This window comes from Dasypus novemcinctus, chromosome 9, assembly GCF_030445035.2.
Source record: "Dasypus novemcinctus isolate mDasNov1 chromosome 9, mDasNov1.1.hap2, whole genome shotgun sequence".
Classification (NCBI taxonomy): Eukaryota; Metazoa; Chordata; class Mammalia; order Cingulata; family Dasypodidae; genus Dasypus; species Dasypus novemcinctus.
Window position 1 is genome coordinate 67,927,348 of NC_080681.1, and position 20,143 is coordinate 67,947,490.

General features: G+C 44.9%; 1 protein-coding gene across 4 annotated transcripts in view; it reads left to right on the forward strand.

The window, feature by feature from the left end:
• Positions 1-20,143, forward strand: part of KANK4 (KN motif and ankyrin repeat domains 4) — an 81,465-nt gene that overhangs the window by 16,860 nt on the left and 44,462 nt on the right. The window lies entirely within an intron of this gene.

Consider the following 20,143-nt stretch of genomic DNA (forward strand, 5'->3'; position numbering starts at 1 on the left):
CCTACCAAAACCTTGAGTTTGGACTTCCAGCCTCCAGAATTGTGAGAGAATAAATTTCTCCTGTTTTAAGCCACCAATTTTGTGGTACTTTGTTATGGCAGGCCCTGGAAAACAAATACAGCGTCTTTAGCCCTTTTCTTGTCCCCCAATCGATGGCACACCTAAAATCCTGCTCTGGTACCCCAGAGAGTTCCTTTCTCCTAACTCATGTCACATCTCCCTGGCTCTTCTTTCCCATGTCCAGCAAATCAACACTTACCTGTTCTGTTTCCCGGTCTCTCAGAGAATATAGCTGTGAGAGTCATTGGATAGACCATTTTCATAAATTAGCATACTAGTCTAATACATTTATCTAGCCCATAGAAATATAATACAAGTCACCTTTTAAATTTTCTTGTAGCACATTAAATAAAGTAGAAAGGAAACAGATAAAATTAATTGTAATGGTGTATTTTTATTTAACCCAATATACCTCTAAAATTACCACTTTAACATGTAATCATTACATAAAAATTAATGAGATAGTTCACATTCTTTTTTTCATGCTAAGGTGTTCAAAATCCGGAATCCAGGCGTATTTTACACTTAGAACACGTTTTATTTCAGACTAGCCACATTCCAAGTGCTTAGTAGTCACTTACAGTTAGTGACTTCCATATTGGGCAATGGGGTTATAAGCCTTCATTGCTAAACAAAGAGTTAATTTGGAATGGCTGGCAGGGTGCTTTGGGGGCACTTTTTGTAATGGGGGTGTCTTTGGGTGGGGTGGCTGCTCAGCAGATTTGTCATATCATATCATGGCTACTTGTGCTGCCCTCTCTTTGAGCTTGTGGGTTTGGATGGCTTAACATTAAAAATATTCCCCTTACCATTATGCCAATGCCCATGCTATTTGTGTCCTCCCTTGCACCCTACATTGCCCCTCTTAACTCCTTTTACTCTTGTAAACTTCAGTCTTGGATTGACCTTTCCCATCCCTTTTCACTGATCCTGCGTTAGCACTGCTGGATCTGCTCTTTTTAAAGATTTATGTATGTATGTATGTATATATGTATTATTTAAATTCCCCCTCCCCCCCAAGATGGCTCCCGTCTGTCTGCTCATTGTCTGCTCGTCTTCTCCAGGAGGCACTGGGAACTGAACCTGGAACCTCCCACATGGGAGGCGGGTGTCCAACTGCCTGAGCCAACATCTTCTTCTCCCTGCTGGTAGCTGTATCTACTGGTTGTGGTGTCTGCTGGTTGCAATAGTTGCGACTTCTGCTAGTTGCAGCATCTGCTGGTTGTGGCATCTGCTGGTTGTGGCATTTGCTCATTGCAGTACCTGTTCATTGTGTGGTTGTGATGTCTGCTCATTGCAGCATCTGCTCATTGTGGCATCTGCTTGTTGTGGCATCTGCTTGTTGCAGCATCTGCTTGTTGCAGCAGTTGTGGCATCTGCTGGCTGTGGCATCTGCTGGCTACAGAGGTTGCAGTGTCTGCTCATTGTGGTGTCTGCCCGTCTTTTTTAGGAGGCCTTGGGAACCAAACCCAGGACCTCCCATGTGGGAGGCAGATGCCCAACTAGTTAAGCCACATCTGCTCCCCTGGATCTGTTTTAAATTTGTATTCTTCTTCCTCCACTGCTGCTGGGCAACCCTCTTGTTTCAGTTGTCTCTTACGCCAATCCCTTCACCGACTGTTGCAAACCCCACCTCTCCTCAACTCCCCAGATCCAGCACCTCACTTTCACATCTGGCCTTCTTCCTACTTTACAAAGAAGGATGAGTCCATGTGGCATGAACACCCTCATCTTCACCTCACTATTTCTCTCCATCGTTGCTATCCCCTCCCTTGCCAGAGCCAAGTTCTTAAAACCTGCCCTTTCCACCTTCAGAAACTTACAGCTTCAATTGGCCTTTGGGTAAAGAGCCATAGACTCTGGAACCAGACCTTTTAGCTTCAACTCTCAGATCTTCCAACTGCTAGTGTGTTATTTGACCTTAGTTTCCTCACTGCAAAAGTATGACTAATAAAAGGACCTTGTTCTATTGTGGTGGCAAAGATTAACTTCAAAAAGGTGATCCACCTAAGACTTTAGCAATGTCTGGAGTAAATGTCGGGTCTTAAGCCCCCTTCTCTTTCTTGTGTCTCAGTCGCACCTGCTCCCTTGGCCTGCCTACATTCCCACTTCTGTAGAGCTCACCTCGTCCCTGCCTTCAGTTGCCGCCCCCACAGTGATCACACTGATGTGGAGGACTCTAGAAGCTACATCACTAGCCTTTTGTTTCTCCCAGTCCCTGCTCGGCCTCTCACTGTGGATGAACCCCTGCTCAAGCAAGCTTAACACATTCCAGGATGAACTCTCCATCCTCCTGCTCCTGAACCGTGTTCCCTCCTGATTTTCCCCACTCCTCTCTAGTCACCTGGTTTGAAACTTGGAGTTTACCTACATCCGCCATTCCCCCTCTCTTATCCAGTGCCTGAACCAAAGTAAATGCTCAGGGATGGAAGGCTGGTGATGGGTAAGTCCCATCGGTTGCCAAGCCTGCTCTTTTCTTTCTTGGTTTCCCTCTAGTTCGTCACCTTCTTTCAGCTCCCACTGTAGGTGCTGTGGTGAGCAATGTATGTACCTCCTTCCACTTAGTCTGCCCAATGCTGTAAGGAGGTGGTAACTAGTTTTCTTCCTGTTTTACCTATGTGGACTCTGGCTGTGGGAGGTTGGAGAACTGACTAAACATTTAACTGATTAAGTAGCAGATCAGGGTTTCAACCCTGGAGCTGCCTCACTCCGAAGCCCATACTCTTCATCTTTGTGCTTCTGTCTCCTGGCAGTTCTACTGCTAGGCTCTGCCCTTTCCAGATTTTAATGAGAATTGGATGCCGACCCCGAGTCTGTACTGGATACACTCCTGGCTGAGTGCTGGCATTCTGTTGGCTCTGCCGCTCTCCAGGCTCACTGCTGGTTTCTTTGAGTCTGTCCAGGCTCCTGCTGGGAGAGGAAGAGCCCACCGGTAGGAATACACACGCTTCTTCAGGGCGGCACCTGTTCCCCTTCTTCAGGCCTCATCTCCCCGTATGGAAAATCAGGGAATTGGACCATTTAATTTCAAGAGCCTGTCCAGCTCCCATGTTCCACAAATCTGTTTCATGGTTCTGCTTCTCTGGGTTCTACCGCCTGCTCAGCAGTGATAGGTGCTGCTCGGCAATGCAGAGAAAGCGCGGGAGGTATTGCCCCAGCCATTGGGGAGCTGAAAATTATTCAGGAAGACACAGCCAACATTCATGAAATTGCTAACAATGTGCAATATTATGTAATTATCGCTGCAATTTCATATTATGTATATTTGTGATGGTTTAATGAAGAAGAAAAGAGCTCTTTCCTTAAAAGAATAAAAAGAAAAAAGGAGCAGTTGTGAAAAGCAGTAAGCCTGGCCAGTCATCTCACCACTTGCTACTTTCTCTTCCCTCGCAAAATCATTCATTCATTCTGTCAGTATTTACTGAGTGTCTGCTAATGGGCGGGGCTCTGTGGACACACTTCCTCGTTGCAGTCAGAGTCATATCTAAAACTCAGCTCTCATTTTCTGCCCCTTTCCCTGCCTAAGAATTTTTTATGGTTTCCTAACTCTGGCCACTGCCTTCCTCATCCTCTGCTCCCATCCTGCCCTCTGGCCTGGTTTGCTGGTTGTCCCATCTCTGGCTAGAGGGCTGCTTCCCCCCTGTCTGCCCCCCTGCCCCTGTCTGCCTGGTAAACTTCTATTCATCCTTCAAAGCCCAGCTTGAAAACCCAGCTCAAAAACCATGGGATGTTTCTCTGTTTCTGATCCTCCACAGGGCTTCTGGGCCTCTGGAATGCCTTAGCCACTCCTCTGTTACACTTTCTGTTTTAGGTCTCTTTTTCCTGTTGTGGACTGGGAGTTCCTCAAAGAGGAGAGCTCTGTCTTATTCATCCAAGGATCCACAGTAGTTAGCCCAATGCCTAAACAATAATTTTGGTGCCTGGATGACTAAGCATGGTCTGTAGAGGTTGGTTCTCGAACAGAAAAGAGACTCTTTTCTCCCCCAAGCTGCGGGACTATTTAACCCTGCTCCCCGGGGCCTGTGGAGGTGGCTCGAAGCTCCATGTCCGTGAACAGCAGTGGGCAGATGCGGCCAGGAGAAGCTCACCTGGGCCCTGGAGGAGGCTTTCCAAAGCCCTGGCGCTTGAAGCCACGCCACCGGCGAGGCCGCGGGGAGGGGGCGTTTGGGTTGGGCCCGGCGGGCTGGGGGCTTTGTATTTCCGGGCACAGGTAGGTAAGTGTGGGGAGCAGGCTTGGGAAGTGCACACACGCTGGGAGGCTGGGCCCCAAATGCCTTCCCAGCCGGGAGAAAGGGAAGCAACGTGTGCTGGCTGCGGGCCAAGGGAAGTATTCCCATGGTTCTCCTATTTTGAACTACTTCAGCTATTTTCCTATTCCTGTTTCGAACAGCTCCCTCTTTGAAAGTCAGCCTGAAATGAGAGTCTCCCCGCCGCCGACTGCAGTCCACCAGGCCTGCCCGTTTTGAATCAACCGTTGCCTTCCACATAGTGACCTATCTGTTCCTTCATGCAACGTTCCCTCATTGAGCATTAATGTGGGCCAGCCCCGTCCTAGACACCAGGGAGACAGACACAGAGGGGACAGTCCTGTCACTTCTGGGCTCTTTCGCCGATGGCCGGGTGTCCAGATCCTCGTGGGACCTGGCGCGCTCCTTGGCTCCTGCCTGGTTGCGGCTGCTCCTGAGCGCCCTGCCTCGGGGCCTCAGTCGGCGTCCGCCCCCCCACCTTTCCTCCCTAGCCTGACCTTCTACACTCGCCAGATTCACCTCTTTCCAGCCCACCGCCCCTCCTCAGGCGCAGGGCAGACAGGCCCATACCTCGGTCTAGGCCATTCAAGGTTAGTCGGGAAAACCTGAACTCAGCACTAGCTCTGCTTTTACTCTATCTGTGTCTTTGGGCAAGTTCCTTAACCTCTCTGAGCTTCAGTTTCCTAATCTGTAAAGTGGAGAAAATAATACCAGCACCTAGAGCCTTTGAGAGGATAAATGGTAATAGTATGGCGTGGCACAGGCCCCGGCATATAGTAGCTCTCCATAAATAAGTATGACTGATGTTAACTGAGCACTTATTATGGGTCTGACAAGAGCTAAGTTCCTTGCATCTCAACAACCCTGGAAAATAGGTACTCGTATCTCTATTTTTTACAGATAAGGTACAGGATGGTTAATAGTCTGTCCAAGGGCTACAACTTATAAGCAGTGGGTTTGAAGCCAGGTGATCTGATTCCAGAGCCTGGGCTTTGAATCATGGCTGCCACTTTTACTTTGTGACTCTTGTGGACCTGATTCCAGGTCCAAGTGGATCATATGTGTGGAAGAAAGTCTGTGTGGGCCTCAGGGGCAGCACCAATGTGGGAGGTGCTGTCTTTGGAGATGTAAGGAAACCGCCTCATTGACTGAGACCGGGCAAAGTGGTTAAGAATAGGGGTCCTTGGGAAGCAGACTTGGCCCAGTGGTTAGGGCGTCCGTCTACCACATGGGAGGTCCGCAGTTCAAACCCTGGGCCTCCTTGACCCGTGTGGAGCTGGCCCATGCGCAGTGCTGATGTGTGCAAGTAGTGCCGTGCCACACAGGGGTGTCCCCACGTAGGGGAGCCCCACGCACAAGGAGTGCACCCCATAAGGAGAGCTGCCCAGCGCGAAAGAAAGTGCAGCCTGCCCAGGAATGGTGCCACACACATTGAGAGCTGACACAACAAGACGATGCACCAAAAAAAATCACAGATTCCCGTGCCACTGACAACATCAGAAGCGGACAAAGAACGCGCAGCAAATAGACACAGAGAACAGACAACCAGGGCGAGGGGTGGGGGTGGGGAGAGAAATAAATAAATAAATCTTAAAAAAAAAAAAGAATAGGGGTTCTAGGGAAGCAGATTTGACTCAATGGATACAGTGTCCGCCTACCACTTGGGAGGTCCAGCATTCAAACCCAGGGCCTCCTAACCTGTGTGGTGAGCTGGCCCATGCACAGTGCTGATGTGTGCAAGGAATGCCGTGCCATGCAGGGGTGTCCTCCACGTAGGGGAGCCCCACGCGCAAGGAGTGCGCCCTGTAAGGAGAGCCGTCCCATTCGATAAAAAAGTGCAGCCTGCCCAGAAGTGGCTCCACACGTATGGAGAGCTGATGCAGCAAGATGATGCAACGAAATGAAACACAGATTCCCAGTGCCGCTGACAAGAATACAAGCGTACACAGAAGAACACACAGTGAATGAACACAGAGAGCAGATGACGGGGGGAAGGGGAGGAGGGCAGGGAGGCAGAGAGAAATAAAATAAGTCTTTAAAAAAAAATAGGGGTTCTAAGCATTGAGGTGCCTAGGTTATTATTATCACATCATCATCATCATCATCATCAATTTTATTGAAAGTATTCATTTTACGTCCCTCCTCTTCCTTTCCTGGCTGTAATCATCAGCCTCTTAAGCCTCATATGAAAATAGGGAATAATGACACCTACCTCATTGGCACTGGAAAGTTTAAATCAGGTAATATATGTAATACTCTTGGTGTCTGGGACAGACTAAGTACTCAATAAATGTTAGGTATTAGAGCATTTCTTACGTGTTGATTTATACATACACACACGCACGCACATTCTTCTGTTTTTGTGACTCCATCTAAGTTGTGGGCTATACAAGGGTAGAGCTTCTGACTTTCTTAACTTCTCCAGCACCAATCTCAACCTCAGCACAGTATCCGGTACGCAGTATGTGCTTAATAACTCATTCAAGATGTGCTTCTTAAATTTACATAGAAAAAGAAACTATTTGGACATGGTTGGGCAGTTTAGAAGAGAAACACAGTTCCTCTTCTAAATACTACAAGATGGGTGCACGACATTTCGCTTATTTCACCTTGATTTGGAGGTGGGGACAGAAGGAAGGAGCAAAGCAGAAATCTAGTTGATGGTTAATTTCTATTTAATGATGCAATGCTCTGTCGATGAGACCGAAATCCCCCAGCAGGCATTCTGTGAATATGAAACAGAAGCATAGACCGTATATGGACCAGGCCATTGGCTCTGCCTGGCTGTGCAAATTGGATTGAAGTGAAATAGTCAAAGTATTTGTAGCCTGGAAAAAACAAAACCATGGAGGTCAGTGCCATAGCTGCTGTCACTGCACAGGGGAGGGTGTTTGTATTTGTGGATCTGGTGAGGACCCAAGAGTGTAAGTATAAAATAGGTAGCGATGGTGCTTCTGGTGGAAATGAAGAGGCAGCAGGATGGCCTTGTGGGCTCACGCGCAAGGGGGCTGAGTCTGAGGCATTAGTAAGCTGGCTGCTTGACGTGCTTGTGCCTGTGGACAGCATGAAGGGAATTATCTTCTTGGCCCTGTGACATATACTCCTCTGAAGTCCTAGCCAGGGAAAGACAAGGCGTCGGCTGCCCAGGTCTGCTCTAGGACAACGAGGGCCCAGGCTACACCGTGAACTCGCCCTCACGCTCCCTCACCCATGTTAGTAGATGTAGGGATTATGTCTGAGGAAGAAGAAAATAGAGTGACTTAAAGGTTGACTGGAAAGCACACATATTTTGGTGTCAGGTGCAACTGCCTTTGAGTCCTGTGTCTACCTCTTGCTGGCTGCCTGAGGGTGGGAGAGTTACTTAACCTCTCTGAGCATTTGTAAATGGGGCTAATAAAAATGTCCACCTGACCAGGTTGTCAGGATGATTAAAAGAGTTAATGAATGTAAAGCACTTAATGTGGGTTCCTGAATAGAGGAAGCGCTCAATAAGTGGTAGCTATTATTATTTCCAATAATTCACTGGAGGTTTAAAATGCATGCATATTTTAATAATCATGGCAGCATTTGTAGATATTTGGGGGAAAGGAGTCTAATATGTATGTATACATATATGTAATTACACACATACATGGAATATATATGCACATTCTATACATACTGGATTACTGGTGATGTTTGATGGCCATGGAGATTCAAGGGTCCTTTGCACAACCTAGGGCTTTGAGCCCCAAAGCCCCAAGGCGAGGTGTCGTTGGTCCAACTCGTCTGGCCTGTGGAGTCCATGAGAGCCAGCTCAGGATGTGCAGTCTCATGCAATTACTTAACTAGAAATGTGCTCCTTAGTCTCCAGCTCAGGAAACTAGCCTATAAAGATTGATCTGGCTTCTCCTTATAAAACCAGAGTAACTGGTATCTGAACCCTGCCCCAGTGCTTTACAGAAAGATGACGTTCTTAGGTAGACACAGGTCCCTGATTTCACTGTATTGTGTGTCTTCCCAAAACATTGGCCAGGGAAGAAATTCTTCTACGTCTCACCTTCAAACCCTCGTATCTTCCTTTCCTCGGGAACAGCAACTACAGTTCCTGTTTAATTGCTTTCTACATGCCAAGTACTGTGTTAAGACCAGGCCTCAGCAGTCATAAGAACAGCCTTATCAAGTAGATTGCACTATTTTATACCCTTTTGTAGCTGAAAAGATCGACTCAGAGGTAGAGCAACTTATCCAAGGTCACACAGCTTGTAAGCATCAGGGCTAGGAATTGTGCCTACGTCTGGTGGACTCCTCCTCCTCTTAGCCAACTGGACAAGCGCCCCTGGATCTCAGGCCTTGGTATTTAAGCGCAGGTGGTGCTGGGAGGAGCAGCAGCATCTGCATCTCCTAAGAATTGGTTAAAAACGCAAACTCTCAGGCCCCACCCCAGACCTCCTGAATCAGCACCTGCATTTTAATAAGATAAACAGTTGACTTAGGTGTATAATAGAGTTTGAGAAGCACTGAAATGTAGTTTACAGCATTTTTTTAAAAACTTTTTTTTTTTTTTTTTTTTGATTTTGAGAAGGAAAAATGGTTTATTGACGGCCGGCCGGACTCGGGAACTTTCTGTTTGAATCCCGAGCCTAAAAAACTATATTGTCGTAATTCAAAATTTCCCACTGTAACCACAATCGGTGGTACAATTCAGTGTACAATTCAGTGGTATTAATTATAGTCACAATTTTGTGCTGTCTCATCACCATCTATTACCAAAACATTTTCATCACCCCAAACAGAAACTTTGCACCCATTAAGTAATATCTTCCCACTCATCCCCACCCCAGCCCAAGGTAACCTATAATCCTTATGAATTCGCTTATTCTAGGTAACTAGAATAAGTAAGTGAGCTCGTAAAATATTTTTCCTCAGGGTTCATCCATGATGTTGCATGTATCAGGTCTTCATTCCTTTCTATGGCTGAATACATCCCTTGTATGTATAAGCAAGTTTTGGTTATACGGTCATTGGTTGGTGGACCCCCGGGTTTTTTCCATCTTTTGGCAATTGTGAATAAAGCCACTATGAACATTGGTGTGCAGGTATCTGTTTGAGGGCCTTACAGCATGATTTTCAAAAGCAAGCTGGAGCAGTGCTTCTCAAACTAGAGTGTGCTCATTCAAACACAGATTCCTACCCCAGAGATTCTGATTCTGTATCCATTGCTTATTCCATTTGTACCCGTTGCTTTCACTACAGGGGTTCCTCAGGGTAGGTATAGCAGATGCAAGTAGGAGCAGGCAAACTCTTGGCTCACATCTTGGCCCAAGGTGGGTCATGTTTGTATCTGACAGAGCCATTAGGGGAACTCTAGGCTGGACTTGGTCCTCTACCAAGTCATTGGGCCAGGACTCCTCTGCTTCTGGGGAAACTGCCCCTTTGGTCAGGAGGTGCATCTCTTCAGAGTTATGTGAGGCAGAAGCCGTGGATCCCAGCGTCAGCCACTCCAGCCTCCCCTGCCCTGCCCTAGTGAACAACAGGAAAATGAAATTAATTTGTGGGAAGTGGACTTGGCCCAGTGATTAGGGCGTCCACCTACCACATGGGAGGTCCACATGCAACAGTGCTGATGCACACAAGGAGTGCTGTGCCACGCAGGGGTGTCCCCCACATAGGGGAGCCCCACGCGCAAGGAGTGTGCCCTGTAAGGAGAGCCGCCCAGCACGAAAGAAAGTGCAGCCTGACCAGGAATGGTGCCACACACACGGAGAGCTGACACAACAAGATGATACAACAAAAAGAAACAGATTCCCAGTGCCACCGATAAGGAAAGAAGCAGTCACAGAAGAACACACAGTAAGTGGACACAGAGAGCAGACAACTGGGCAGGGGGCGGGGAGAAATAAATAAAAAATAAATCTTTAAAAAAAAGAGAGAAATCAATTTGTAACCTAAAACCCTTGTATTTGGCCTGAAAATATGTTTTTCTAATGGAAATTATGTCAGGTGCTAGGTATGCAAAGAACATTTTCTGTAAAATTGTTACCTCTGTAATTTGACTGCTGCTATCTGATTAAATAGCAATTAAACACCTCAAGACTCCTTGGAACTTTCAAAGATTATTTGAAAAGTAATTGTGTTTTATTGATTAGATAATTTTTAAGTTAATTAGAAAGCCACTGCATTTTTGGCAAATAAATTTATCTTATTTATAGACCTATTTCATCCCCCAGAATGTTATTTATATTTTAAAATCATGTGATATGTAATGAGCATGGGTGTGGATGGAATTTTTTTTTTTTTTTTTCAATTTCTATCCCCTCCCCCCTGGCCAGTTGTCTGTGTCTATTTGCTGCACGTTCTTTGTCTGCTTCTGCGTGGCACGGCACTCCTTGCATGCATCAGCACTGCACGTGGGCCAGCTCCACACGGGTCAAGGAGGCCCGGGGTTTGAACTGCAGACCTCCCATGTGGCAGACGGACGCCCTAACCACTGGGCCAAGTCTGCTTCCCGAGGATGGAATTTAATACTAAACTTAGTACTTTACTTGATCCTTGTATCTGATTCCTTCTCTTTTTCTTTAATTTGCTTCCTAGGCAGTTACAGAAATAAAGCCCAAAAGGTAGAAAACTCTGTGGTTAAGAACTTGGGCTCCTGAGTCAGACAAACATTAATTTGAATTCCCATCCTTCCACGTGTTAGCTTTGTTAAGTTTCTGAAACTCTCAGCTGTGAAAACGATATAATAGCAACTATCTAATATGGTCATTATGAAATTAAATGATTTAACAATTATACAATATGGAACAGTATAACCATAGCTGCCTAGTAATAATTATTGTTATAACAATGCAAGTATTTGCTGTCCTCCTCCTTGTTATTATTAAGCCTCAATTTCCTAACCTGTAAAATGGGTTGTGACTGGGAAAAAAATTAACATTCTAGTTTTTAAAGCTTTTTTGCTTGTGGAGCTTTCTAAAAGATTTGCTGCTAAGGAAATTTCTGTCACAGCTTGCTTGACTATCACCCAATTATTAGTATTTAGAAGGGGGTCATCTGATAATGAGAAAGTACTGGTTCACCTGGAGGAAGATAGAGACTGATTGAGGTTAGGAAAGTAGATGGTGCCAGAGGCGAGGGAGTCAAGTGAGTAAAGAGCCAGGTAGAAGAGTTTGCGTAAGGGAGGTTGGGAAACAGAGAACATGCTGCTTCTGGTGCAGTTGCTTTGCTGGAAATAGGTATTGAGAGTAGCAGAGGTAGGAAAGAAAAATGTTAGGACTTTTGTTTTGTATTAGGAATGTACTTCCCCTTTTGTATCTTCTCGAGAGACTGCAGTTTGGATTGCTTCCCATTAATTTTTTTCTATTCAACTGCTGTTTCTTTGAGCACAACACTGAACTCAGACTGGGCCATGAGTCAGCCATCTTTGCCTTGTTTATATTGTAGTTGTGACAGTACCATCCCAGGCATTGCGTGAGGATGGTAAAACAGAGTAAGTGCTTAATTGATGTTGGCAACTGTTTTTCATTGCTGTGCATCTTACTTACCCTGTAGCCAGGGGCTGCAAGCAAAGGTCATCAAGAGGAGTATGAGCTGTTCTCTGGCACTCTGTATGACAATAAAAACTCCATTATTCCACACTTAAATGGGGACACCAGCCACATTATTTGCTTTTAAAGAAACCATCAATTCTGCGCCTTCCAATATCACACTGCAGACTAGTGCCACCAGCTTGAGGTATATAAAGGAAAACACTGGATCTAGAAGGCAGAATCTGACCTTGGCCCCCTGTGTGATATGGGCAAGTCATTGAGCCTCAGTTTCTCCATTAGTAAATGAAGGTGATGTCCAAGAGCCTTTCCTGTTTTATGTTTCCCTGGTCCCAGCAGTAGAAAATCAGTAGGACTTATTGAGCAATTGCCACCTGCAAGGCCCTGGGCCAGTGCCCTAAAAGTTACCCAAAAGCATGAAAGAGGGGTCTTGATTTTAAAAAGCCCCATAATCTGGCTAGAAGAAAGGATGTGTGCAGATATACATAATAATAAAAGCCTGCCTGTTCTATGTTCCAAATGCCAAACCATTTTGTGACACTTTTGAGCTGCTGTGGGGTGATACAAATATGGGATGTGAATTTTGGAAACATCTTTTCTTAATGATTTGACTGCATTAAAACAAGACAAAACCCAAACAACAATAGTATGTAACATTCCTTTGTATTCCACTGATTGAACCCCATTTGAAATAAGCTAGACACAAAAGGACAAATGCTATGTGATAGCACTTACATGAAATAATTAGTAAATAAAATAATAAAATCACAAACTAGAATACAGGTTTACCAGGGGCTGGGTGGGGATAGGGAATGCGAAGTTAATTTTTAGTTGGTGCAGACTTTCTCTTTGCGGTGATGGAAAAGTTTTGGTAATACATGGTGATAATGATTGCACAACATTGTGAATTATGTGCACCACTAAATTATATATGCTAATGTGGTTAAAAGGGGCAATTTTACATATGTATGTTAGAATAAAAATTAAAATAAAAAAATTGCCATCAGACTGTACAACACAGTGAACCCTAGTGTAAACTATGGACTATAGTTAATAGTACAGGGAAGTGGATTTGGCTCAACAGATAGAATGTCCGCCTGCCACATGGGAGGTCCAGGGTTTGATACCCAGGGCCTTCTGACCCGTGTGGAGCTGGCCCACGTGCAGTCTGATGTGCACAATGAGTGCCCTGCCACACAGAGGTGTCCCCCATGTAGGGGAGCCCCACGCGCAAGGAGTGCGCCCCGTAAGGAGAGCCGCCCAGCGTGAAAGAAAGTGCAGCCTCTCCAGGAGTGGTGTTGCATACATGGAGAGCTGATGCAGCAAGATGATACAGCAAAAGGAGACACAGATTCCTGGTGCCGCTGACAAGAATATAAGCGGATGCAGAAGAACACACAACAAATGGACAGAGAGAGCAGATAACCTGGGGGCAGGGAGGGGAAGGGGAGAGAAAAAAAATTTTTAAAAATAACTTTTTAAAAATAGTACAATTATAATAATATTCTCTTATCAGTTGTAGCAAAGGTACTACACTAATACAAAATGTTAAAAAATGGGGGCAGTTATATAGGACCTCTATATTTTCTGCATAACTTTTTAAATACCTACAACTTCTCTAATAAAAATTTTTTAATCAGTTGTAGGTGTGGTTTGTCCTGGGGTGAAATTCTTCTCCATGTGTGTGCCTGTGAAATCTAAAAAGTCTTATCAGCTTCCAAACTACGATGGTGGGACAGGCATAGGACATACATTCCCATTCCAGAAGGGAGAAATTAGAAGGAAAACAGGGGTCATGGGTCCCAAAGAATTCAAAGCCCAGCAAGGCAAACTCCATTAGATTCCTAGGTCTAGGAGTCATCTGTGGAATGATGCTTTGTCTTCTGGGCCTGATGAAGTGGCCACCCAGCCCTTTCCAAGCACTGGGGAGTACTGTCAGGTGGTACACTGGATGAATCTCATTTCCTTCAAGGAAAAGTTGAAGGTGATAGAAGCTCATAGAGACTATCCTATCCCAGGCATCCGCCCCTCCCACTTCCTTGCTCTTGTTCAGCGCTGGACTAATGCTCACTCTTCCTTTGGGCGTCATGCTCCTCAGGCTGCATGGTCATCGTCCTTGTTTGACCCACATCAGACATGCCTGCTCCTCTTCAGACTGAATTTGCAAGAGGGGTGGGTAGGGCATTAGTGAAATAATAACAAAAATTTTACAACTTGCCAGAAAAATCTGGAAACATCACTGGCCCCATCCAGGTATCTTGGGATTACTTACCAGGCTCAGTTTGGTTTAACTGAATTTCCTGAACGTGCAGGCTGTGCTTATTTGAGCCAAGAGAAATCTTCCTCCCAACCCAGAAGGCAGAGGCCACAGCCCACTCAAACCCTCAGCTGGTTGCACCTGCAACCTGTGCCCTGCAGCTGCGCTGATGCCTTTGTGGGCTGATGCTGGATTCTGACCAGGGCCAATGATGCTGGGCACCCACTGGGGAGGGGTGTCTGCTTACCCTCCAGATGCTTTCACTGAAGGGACCCAGGAAGGAAGAGGAGGAGTTGAATTCCTGGGAAATGTTTACTCCAAGTTGTGGTTCCCAAGCTGTTTTCACTGTGGCCCCGTTTGGCTGAGCAGAAGACTTTGGGCCCCGAGCCCACTCATTTCCACTTTCCAGGGAGAAAGAATCTGGCCATAACAAAAGATTGAAGGGGAAGAGGAAAATAATTAAAATGCTAATGCAGCAAACACCCAAGAAAAAACAGTCCACAGCAATTCCTAAAAATAATTCCTAAAAATAATAATGTGTATATAAGTCAGTAGAAGAATAGAAGCCATTGAAAACCAAGACAACCCAGGTGCTGCACTACAGCAGTTCATAGATGCAAATAACAGAACCTACTCTACCAAGCTTATGTAGAGAAGGAATTTGTTAAAGGATACCATTTGCCTGGCAGCACCTCCTTTTCCGTGGTGCTTTCTTCTGGTCTCTAACTTGAGGATATCCAAAGGATATTTGGAAGGTGCCAAGTAGCCACACAAAGCACAACAAAACAAATATCCTCTGTGTTAATTACAAAGTGCCTTTCCTGATACTTGCAGGATTTCCTGGTTCTGCGGTGTTGGTGAGTGATGGATGGAAGACTCCCTTTTTCGTAAAATAGCAAATTAATTCACAGTAAATTATTGTAATAAATTAATTTTTGTTTATTAATGTCAAGGTTTATTAATCCTCAGTGACTCGCTTAATTTGTTTCTAGTTCCTTATAAAAATGAAATCCTGTGTAATTATGTTATTTGCCTGTAAGAACTGAAGAAAAAGCCCGCACTTGGGGTGCATTTCTGGCTCTTTGGGAAACTCCTGGCATCTACCCCTGGGCCAGGGACTCCACTTTGAGAATGAAAGATTTAAAGAATTGAGACATATAATACCAGGGGCATCTCTATGGCCTTGCTAAGAGACCCCTGGGCACTGTGAGGGACTTGGATGAGGAGAGCCTGATTCTGGCCATCCAGGTGCTTTGAGTCCAGCAAGAGGCACTGGACAATTATACGATGACAAAAGCAGATGGCACCATACGACAGGTTAATTAACTTGATCAAGGTCTCCATATGTAGGAAAGGCAAACTTTTAGTCCATGATTTTGGATTCCAAAGCTTTGTGTTGCTCCCTGCCCAGTATCTGAGAGAGAGGTCAACAATCAACTGATCTCCTTATGTAGAAAAGAGGATTCAAATCAATACAGATGTATTCGACAATACTGAAATTTTCCAACAGCTTTCCGTGTTCACCTCCTATTGAAGTAGGGATTTGTCTTTCGCAACTGGAGAAAGGATCTTCTGGTTAGAAATTGAATTTGTAATTCCATGTGACCTTGCCTCCTCTCCACTGAGGTTTTTCTAGGGCCAGGGCTGTTGAAAGAAGAAAGCACTGGACTGGGCTCTTGTATGGACTAATCACTGGGGTATTGTCACTCTTCTCATATGAAAACAGAGGATTTGATTAGAGGACCTGCAAAATCCTTTCTAACTCTGGTGAACCTTGAAAACATCATGCTAAGTAAAAGAAGCCAGTCACATATGACCACATGTTGTATACTCTCATTTATATGAAATTTTTGGAATAGGCAAATCCGTAGTGACAGAAAGTAGATTTGCAGTTGCTTAGGGCTGGAACAGGGTGACTGCTAATGAGTATGGGGTTTTTTTGGGGGGAGATGAAAGTGTTCTAAAATGAGATCATGGTAATGGTTGCACAACTCTGAGTATACTAAAGCCATTGAATTGTATACTTTATGTGGGTGAATTGTATAATATGTAGATTATAGCTTTTAAAAGCTGTTGAAAAAATTCTTTCCAGATCTGATAGTCTGGATCTCTGTGATTCATCCATATATCCATCCATCCATCCACAGTTCTTTTTCCCCACACCACTTTCAAAAATTGTTTTTCCAAATAAACTCTTCCTCTTTTCTCTGTCCCATAGTGACCTCTAATTTACTTTCTATTTCTGAAAATTTCTTGTTTCTAGTCACCTCTTATAAGTGATATCATACAATATTTGTCCTTAAGTGCCTTTCTTATTTAACTGAGCATAATGTTTTCAATTCTTCCATGCTGTGGCTTGTCTCATAACTTGATTCTTTCTTATGGCTGACTAATATTCCATTCTGTGTATGGACCACGGTTTATTTATCATTCACTTGTTGATGGGTTGTTTCCATCTTTTGGCTACTGTGAATAATGCTTCTTTAAACATTGGTGTACAAGTATCTGTTTGAGACCCTGTTTTCACTTTCTATGGGTACATACCTAGAAGTGGAATTGCCAGATCGTATGGTAATTCTATATTTAACGTTTTGAGGAACCACCATATTACTTTCCACAGTAGTTGTACCGTTTTACATTCCCAGCAACAATTTGTCCAAAGTTACACAGCCAGTCAGTGGCAGAGCTGGAATTCCACCCTTGCACTTCAAATTATAGTAAAGCATGTCTTCATCAGGGTAAACACAATAAAGAAATAGGCAAACATGAAAAGAGTCGTGTTGAGGTGGTAGGATTATAGTGAATTTCCACTTCTTTTTACTTTCCCCAAATAATTTATTTTTTTATTTTCAAAGATTACATCATAATAGTGATGATTTTTACACCAACTTACCCTTTCACCATTTTACTTTGTTGTCTTTGATTTCAAATACCCCTGTGCATATGCACAATGAAAATCAGCATCGTCCAAAACACAGACAATATTTTGGGAGAATTCATAATTCACAGGGAGTACATGCTATAGCCTGAAATTCCTTGTTGACTGCAGCTGCGCAACTCCTGCACTCTCCTGGGGAGGGTGGTACACCCTTCTTATCACACCCTTATCAGGCTGAGGATCCTTCCTTTAAAAAATCTTTTTTGTAACTTGGCGAGGGAGTCTATGCTGTACCAAAGTTTCCAAGTCGCTCACTAGCAGTAGAAAACCAGGGCTTCAAATCTTGGTGCTGGTAGTCTGAGCTGCTACTGTGAGCCCTAGCTTTGTCCTTGGATAATAGAAATAATAATATTACTTTATTCCTGCTCTATGAGGAAATTAAATTGGATGGTGTTTGAAATTATCCTAGGGTACTGGGAATTTGCAGGGTAGATAAAGAGTACTGTGTTTCATTGCTTACCTTGTATCTCTTTGAGGTTAGACATTTTTAAATACTAACCACTTGCATTTCTCTTCTTATGAAGTACTTGTTCATTCCCTTCCTCATTTATTTATTGGTATTTTGTCTTTGCAATATGTTTAAGTCAAGGACTGAGAGTGTTCTGGAAGGGTCTAAATGAAGAGAGATGAGGAGCAAAAGCCTTTTTTACCTGTTACCCTAATGTCTTTCCTTTACTCCAAGGAGCATTTTGCGCTGGTTAATGCAGCTTCCTCTCTCCCTGCGATTGACCTTGTTTTTTCTCTTGGAAAATTTCATGTGCCTTAAAGAATCAATCAGTTTCCCTCCTGGATTGCTAAACCCACAGGTCTCACAGGCATCATTTCCTTCCCTGTTGAGTTAAGTTGAATTCCATCAGAATGATTAGATGTAACCAGTACTCCCTGAGAGGTTCTCTTTGGGTTGTGCGTGTGCCTAATAAGCATGCACAGACCAGCCCTTGTGGAATTGCACAGACCCCAAATAGCTGACCTTCCTGCGCAAAGTGCAGAAGCCTAAGGGACTACTCAGATAAAAGACACATTCTTGAGATTTTTCTCTCTCTCCCTTTTGCCTAGCCAGATCTTGTCTGAGTTGGGCAGTTCACCTAATTTTCCATCACGGAGCAGAAGAGAGCTGGGCCATAGGAGCTGGAGACTTCTAGACTATAAAGTTGTCAAACCTCCCCTGAGTCAAAGAATTCTTGTCAGAAGAGTTCTTATGGATAAACGTTTTTGGGCCGGGAAATCTTCTGGGTAGCTCAGTGGTATGTGAGGTTGGCTATTAGCCTTGAGACATATGTCTGAATGTGGCAAGGGCGTGGGGGCATACCAATGCCCCAGACATAGCAAGGGCCAGGAGCACGGAGGGATCCCCAGAAAAACGCCCAGATTCCCCTAGAAACGGGGCTGAAGTTTCCCGTGATGGTGGGCCACCTTCTGCCTGGACAGCACCTCCACTGAAGCATGTGTTCTAGAATTTGTGTGTCTCCTACATTCACCTCTAAGTCCAATTTAGGCTGTGTGGTTTAGTGGAAAGACAGGGAGGCAGAAAACCTAGGTTTGAATTGAGGCTATACTTTTTTCAGCTTCATGATCATGGGAGCAAACTTTGTATCCTCATCCAGTAAATGAAGGATCATATTCCCCATTCTGCTCCTCTCCCTGCTTGACCTTGGAGTTCAAACGGGTGATTACAAGTGTGAGTGTACTAGAAGTTATAAAGACGCAAGAGATAAAAGAATTTCCCCTCTGAGAGATGTAAGCAGTAGGCCCAGGACCTGTCCCAGCATCTCGTGCAGGCTGGAGAAGTGCAAGTGCTGCTTCCATCCTTCACCCTGCTGCCTTTTTTAGTCTGATGAGAGAAGCCTGTTGGAAAAGCTATGGTGCTCCCTTTGTTTTTAAGGGAGTGTCTGGAGAGGTCACTGTATTTAGAGCCAAAGGTATTGTGGGTAAGCTCAGTTTCATCAGCTTAACTGAGCATCTAGCCTGTGATGCTGGCTGGGGAAACAGACACAAAGGCGGTACTTGGACTGCGGGGTGATACATGCTGCAGCAGAGGGCAGGCAGGAGCAGTGGACGCTCAAATGACGGTGCCCTCGCTGGGAGGGGAATCTGGATGTAGGCTTGGAGGACAGGTGGAAATTGGCCAGGCAGGGACTGAGTCTTGCAGGAAAGGTGCTCTGGAGGTAACAGCCTCTCGCCTCTTTGTCTTGGATAAGGAAGAATGTGTGCTGGGAGAGGGGAAGAGAAAGCTTATGTTAGTCATGTAGACCAGAGGGGGTGGCTGGAAAGGCAGAGGACCTTGGTAAAATGAAGGGCTTTTTCACCGTTTCCTAGTGAAGTGTTCTATGCCTCTCTAGCCATCATCTAGCCAGGTTGGAGGGGATGGTCAGTGGTCATTTAAAATATGTCAAAGAGGTAGTTTGCTTTATAGTGTATATCTCATACAACCTCAGAGTTCAAGGTATATTTCTGATTATTTTTTTATTCTGATGGTTTGGTCTGTGTACTCCATTAACACAGAAAAGATACTTTTAGCAACTGAGAAAAGTGAATGTTGGTGTTGCATAGCCTTGTCCACAATTACACTGTCCTGTGCCATTCATAAGTCCCTTAACTTCCCTGGGTTCTTATTGGAAGGCCATCTCGTGGGCGAGATGCTCTAAAATCTTCCAAGGAAAATAAGGAGTTTGGTCTGGTGTAGTGGGAAAAACAGAGAACTCTACCCCAAGAACTTCATTTTAATTCAGATTTGCTCCTGGGTGACCAAGGGAAGGCACTTAGGCTGTGTGTCTCTCCTTTTCTTCACCTGTGCGGCGGGGATACTCGTCCCTGGTCTGGCTGCCTTAAGCACTGGTGCGAGAATAAATGTGACACGTGATGGAGAGTGCTTTCCAAGTGTCTCAGGATTGGTGCAGGCAGCATTTCAGGGTGACACTTGAAGCTGGCATTAATTTCAGTGTGGGTTAGACAGGAACCTGTCCAGAACCCCAGTTTAAAAGTACATCCTGATTGTCTGTTTCTGTGAAGGTCAGGGCTGCTTCTGACATGCCTTATTGCTTGGAGCTTCGCTTCCTAGGACAAGCTTGCTTGGCTGGAGCCCTGGGAGGTCTAGGTGACAATGTCCCTATTATCC